The 6,271-nt window shown below is 39.0% G+C and overlaps 1 long non-coding RNA gene across 1 annotated transcript; it reads left to right on the forward strand.

Annotated features, from left to right (window-relative positions):
* The first annotated feature begins 202 nt into the window (after nt 1–202).
* On the forward strand, nt 203–2,376 carry LOC102371220. Its single transcript, XR_323968.2, has 3 exons — nt 203–292; nt 499–574; nt 895–2,376. It is a non-coding gene; the product is annotated as an uncharacterized LOC102371220 (long non-coding RNA).
* The last annotated feature ends 3,895 nt before the right edge of the window (nt 2,377–6,271 follow it).

The raw sequence follows: 6,271 nt of genomic DNA on the forward strand, positions 1-6,271 counted from the left end.
GTCCATGATTTATTTTTTTTTAAACAAGGAGATGCAGAAGAATGCAGAGCCATCCTAGGTAGCTGGATGCTTGCTCCCTCCCTCTTGTGAGAGTGGTATTTGCTCCTCCCTCTCTTCACTCCCTTACCTGCCAATTCCTCCAGCAGGGAGGGAGAGAGAGAAAATTGTGCCTGCGAGTATCATCCCCAGTTGCCTCGCCCCAAGAGGGAGAGAAATAAGGTTCTGGCCTTTTGGCTGCAATCAAGTGTCTCCGCCTCTTGTGGGCTAAGATGGGAGTATATGAAGTCCCAGGGTGAGAGTGAGACAGGATGTTTGCTAGTTGTAGCACCCTACATGGTGTTTACAATGATTGAGTTCTGCCTGCTCAGTCAATATGTTTTTTGGAACGATTGAGTTCTGCTCAGTCAATATGATTTGCAACTGATTTGACCTGGAACATGAAATCCTTTTATTTATGTTTTTTATTAATATATTTCCTCTTATGCCTTGTTTATGTAGGTGGGTGGAGACTTCTGTTAAGACTTTTATAAGTGCTCTTGGCACTATCAAGACATCAAGATGTAACCCCTGTACAGTGAGTATGCCCTGAAGTAACAAAGGCTTGAACCATTGTGATTACTCTGGCCTCCAAAACAAAAACCTCCTGCTTTCTTTCCACAAATGATATCAAGTGTAATTGGAAATCATTGTTACCCAAGTGCTAGGAGCTGCTGGGGATCCATCAAGACCCCTTCCTGATGAAATTGATGACAGTCACATGCCACTAGTCAGAAATATTGAGATAATTTCCAATCCTGCTAGTTGCTCCCTTTCTCCATGTTGTAATCATTATCTCAGTCTTAACTAGATTAAATGTAAACCCTCATTCATGCTCCTTTATCCATCCTACTCTAGCTGTGCTACTTCCCTGGACTGACAGGACTGGAAGGGATAACACAACAATCCACCCACCATCTCTCTATTGTACATGTAAAGTTTGGAGTCACGTCCTTGACCAGTAATGGATGGCGAGTACTTTATTAACCATTGAACTTGCATTCACCAGAATGAATTGGAGAAATAATTACAACACCTGCAACTGGAGGATGAGTCAACCCTTGATGAGACTCACTTGCTGAGTGAGTTAAAAGAACTGAAGCAGCCCTTAAAGTTAGCAAATCATCACTTCTGAAACAATCTAGTACTAATGTGCAAACAGTAAATAGAAATGATCTTCAGAACAACAGCCCATAACTGTAGATAAACAGAAATGCAGGCCACACTACAAAACTGTTTCAATGTGTTGTTGCCCCCCCACACACCCTTCAGAATGCAAATTGCAAACAATGTAATCAAAAGGGTATTTTGCTAAAGTGTGCAAATCTTGCATAGCTTAACTAAGCATAAACTAGCGTGATGCTAAAAAGAAGACTGATATGGATTCTGTTCTCTATATGACCTCAAAAAAGGATAGAGGCCACTTTAATTAATAGCTATTCAGTAATAATACTCAGTAGGCTCCATCTCCAGTTTCTGTCACTCTGGAACATTTATCCATATTTAAAAAATACATGCCCTGTATATTCCCCCCACATCTCCTTTCTTACCAAATCTTGTTTTTTCTTTCTACATATTTAGATAATCTGATCCTTTCTTTCTTTCCCATTGTGTATAGCCTATAGTTATCTACTAAAATAGCCTTCTCTCAGGTGTCCCTAAGACCCAGATCAGTACCACTCAATTTATCCAATGATTATCTTCTTGTCTACTAATCAAATCATGCTGCTTCACACTTGAAAGTTCTCTGGAGGTATCAAGTTTAAATATGCCATCCTGTCAAGCCTAGGAACAGCCTCTCAGAGCCCAGCTGTTCTGCCTTGGCATTTTACTCTAAGCAGTGGTGCTACCTGCAACAATTCCTTTGATTGCTTGTATCACTCTGAATTTGCCTATTCTCCCATAGCATCACTTCCAAGGTGTCCCACTCCCGCTACTCTTCATTTAGATATTTTTTGAAGGCTTGTTCCTCAGTGAGTAAATAAAGAAATTTAAAATATTAATTAAAAAAACCCTTTAAAGCAGAACAAATATGAATCTCTGCTTTAAAGATTGTTTTTTGGATATTTGTTCTGCCATCCATGATCTCACAGAACATGACACCCTCCTTTACAATTGTGATTGAACAGCATACTTGTGGAGATGACAGTGACATCGAGCAAAAACACTAGGAAAGTTTTTGTACTTCAGCATGGTGTACAGCTGCAAACAAAAAAGAGGCTCTAGCACTATGTGACCAGCTAGGCTGAAGGTCCAAAGGAATGATTTCATCGGCTACTCTGACCCTCACCCTTGGCAGACTGCTGTATCCTAGGGGCACGTTGGAAACCACTGATCAAGTACCTCTGATGGTAACTCTTCCTGCTAAGTTTCTTGGTATGGTTGGGACCTTCTGCACCAGTCAAATGAGAAGGCAATGAGGGACAAGAGAAAATGCTTTTGGAGGAAGGCTTGAGGAAACACCAGCCAACAGGACCTGGGTCTTCGGGAAAGAGCTGCTGAGGCTTGCAAGGAGCCAAAGCAGCTGTGGTGTACAGAAAAAGTTGGTTTGATTTAACCTGATGTTTGATCTGTGATGTTGTTTAAATAACCAGACCTTAAGAAATGGCAGAGTTTGACTTCCTAGGAGCTGGTTACAAATTATGATGCCCTAAGGGAAAATGAGGCAACAGGAGATCAATTAAGTCTGTTACCATAAAGGACATTTTTGACATTTTGAAACCTGTGATCATAAATGAACATAACTGGAAACCAAAAAGCGGGGGAAGGGGAACAATTCTACACCACTGAAAGCAAAGCTAGAGTTGTCAAGGATTAACAGTAAGATTTTTTGATAAAAGTTATTTAATGATGATCTACCAACATTTTCTCTTGTTATTTCTGAGAAATTTTGAAGATGAAGTAAAATTCAACATATCAGAGGGGAGTAGATTTCAGATCTAAATATCCAGGTAATTTTAGAATCAGTTACTACTTACCTCCATTATTTTTAAATTTAAGACATCTGCCTTTGGGTTTTATAGGTTGAAAAATCAGAAACTTAAAAAGGAGGATGAGTTCTTTTAATGTGAGCTGAATAGATCAAGAAATAGTAGCGGCAGTGTTCATATGATGACACTAGAGGGGGTGTGAGGAAAGAATGAAGAAAGAAGGAATAGAACAGAAAGACTTGAAGATCTTACTTAAGTAGCGTTCAGGTTTCTTGTACTGATTATATCAGTCAAAATAACCCCTTAGTGTTTTCTGCTTTATCCACAAAAAACCCGAACAAACCAAAACACCCTCCCCCTCAAAAAAACAAACAAACAACCTGAAATCAGTGGTGGAAAAGATCTATTAGATCATCTAGTCCATCCCCTTGAGAATAGAAGACAGTTCCCTATGGTCTCTTGATTTCTCCATTCTTGCTTTACATATTTTCAGTCCTAGTGTAGATGGGGCTAACAAGCCTCCCTTAAGGCATCTCTTATGCAAGGTCCGTTACATGCTTCTCAGCCCTGTGTATGCAAACAAAAGCAAGAAATAAATCTTTATTTTAAGAGCAATTGTCATCAGTTGCTCGGAGGTCTCCCGTCCATGTTTTTTCTGGCACATGCTCAGTTCGTCCATTCAAACATCATTATTTTGGGTCAGTTGTACTCAGAGACACAATGGAGGGTTTGGCCTCAAGGTCTGCAGTAGATGATGGTAGTAGGGAACAAAGAACTCTTTGGCTGATGTGAAGAATCACACAGAGGCTCTCTTCCCACTAAATCTGCAGAAACCCAACTTTTAGTTGGGAGTTCTCCTGTAAAATCTACCTAGGAGAGAGTTATTTCCACAGCTTTTAGTGGGTTATTCATCTTTCTGAGAAGAACAATCACCATTTTAACATACAATCAGAGTGCATCGTTATTTATCTCATTAACTACTTTTATTAATATACTTAAAGAGTACATATATGTGTTAGTAGCATAGATACTTCATTATCTCTTTACGAAAAAGAGTTTTATGTATATGCAGCCTCAAAATGCCTCCGCTGTAGCTTGCATTCTGTATTAAATGTCCTTTTATATAAATTACTGCATTTACATAAGTTTATGCATTTTAATACATAAAAACTGTACCAAATGGCATGTTATCTTTTGTCACTGTTCTTCCCAATTTCTGATAATTGCAGTGAAATTATGGGGTGTGCATAGTTCATTTACTACTCCAAAACAAAGTTACATTAAAGAGTACAAGCTAATAAGATAACACAGCTATAAATAATACAATAGCTGTATTTGGCTAGAAAGAAGAAAACTTGCATTGTAGTTTAACTAAGTTTTGCTCTTTATGTTTTAGATGCTTGATTACTTCACAATAACATTTAATGCCCTTTTTTCCCCCTGCCCATTCTTTTTTAATGTCAGTTGTCATGATTGTGCTACAGAGCAGTGCTTTTGGGTAGGGGTAATGGAGCTATGAATCATAAAGATCCTTTCCAGACATTGCCTTCATTTAATAAGGGGAGGCTTAATGTAACCCCCTTTCTTCAGCAACTGATTTTCTTTGACCTCCCTCCTAGTTGCTTTGATCTCATTACGTTGTTGGGCGCTACTCAGCAGAAAAGTCAGGCTGCTTTCCAACTATACACTTGCTGCAGAAGCTGTGAAAGGCTGCTGATCTCAGCGCTCTGACCAGCCAATCTATTCAGCAGAACATCAGTCCGCCTGCAGAATCTGTTTCCGTCTGTTAACTTCTCAGGGCCCATGTAAATGAACTAGCTCCCAGTAGATAGCCTTGCCCTATTTATTGTGCCCAAGGCTGTAGAGTTTACTTTAACCAAACCTGAAAGCTAAGCCTCAAATATTTCCATTCCCAGCAAATTGTGTCCCCTCCAAACATACTGTCCAGACAAACTCCCTCACACAGTATCCTCTCTTTTGCATTCAGATCATTTGCTGATCTGGTTTTCTTATTGTTTTCAGTTTTCCCATTCTCTTCTCTGCTGAGTGATAGAGATTACAAATAATGAGGTTTGCTATTTATATTTCAACAGTGGCAAGATCCCTGAAAGAATTAGCACACTGGGGATCCTCTTTGACTGCAAACAAAAGTGTATTTACATGTTCACACTGGATACAGAGACAGGAGTAGTACAAACATGTATTTTGAGAGATCCTGAGTTTAAAGAACCATCTCCCTGCTGGATGTACCCAGATAGTGCGTTAAGAGCCCAGACTTCATAAAGCAAAATAGAATAATGGTTGAAATCTGGTTGGCTGTCAGCCAGGTAGTTATCATATCTTAGTCACATGGGACTCATTAGCTTAATTCCAGGAGGGCTATTAAGAAAACCAACTACAAAAGATCTAGACTTCAGAATTGAAGGTTCCCATCATACAAGATGACAAACATCCTCAGTTAAATCACTGATTGAAATCACTGGGAATTGAGAGTTTTAGCACCCTTCAGGGGAGTTCAGGATTGGCTCCCTTAAAGTCTCAAGAGGTTTTGTATTTATTTAAAATATAACAAGGGATAATTGAATACATGGAAAATATTCTAAACTGAAATGTACCAATTAAATACAATTAGCTATATTTTGGCAGGACAGGAATGTCCTTGTTTTTACTAGGTTAGAAAATACTTGATTAAAACAATTATTTGCAAGTTCCAATGTGGGTTATTATTTCAAAGAGAGAAGTTTTCATGTATTTGCATCATCCTCTCCGAGAGTTTTGTTCACATGCTGGGCATGTGTTGTATGCCAAGAAGAGACAGGTAGAGTTGTAATAACTGAAATTTAGGTTCCGTCACTGCAACGAGACCATGATAATCTTGCTTATGAACAGATATTGACAGTTTAATTTGTTCTGCTTACTTTACAAAGCTTTATAAATCAGACAGGGAGAGAGTGCAGCAGAAACAGTTTCATAATGATATGGTAATCCAGTATGAAAATGTAATGAACCAGATTCTACTGGGGAATCAGAGAAGGGCTCTGTGATAATACAACTTTGTCTCATACACATGCTAAGAGCAGCTATCCAGCAAAAGACTCTGTTCACCTGACTGTGCACTGTTCCTCTTCCTCATTCTGAAAGAGTTTCTGTGCATGATGGAACTGACCCATTTGTGATGAATGAATGTTATAGTGTGCCTTCTCCTTAAACACTTTGAATAGACTGCTGAACATGTTTTAGTCTCGTGAGCATATGCTTAATCCACTAGAGTTTGTATAGTTTGGCATCCGCAAAGCCTTTTGTCA

Source organism: Alligator sinensis, unplaced genomic scaffold, assembly GCF_000455745.1.
Source record: "Alligator sinensis unplaced genomic scaffold, ASM45574v1 scaffold745_1, whole genome shotgun sequence".
In the NCBI taxonomy this organism is placed as follows: domain Eukaryota; kingdom Metazoa; phylum Chordata; order Crocodylia; family Alligatoridae; genus Alligator; species Alligator sinensis.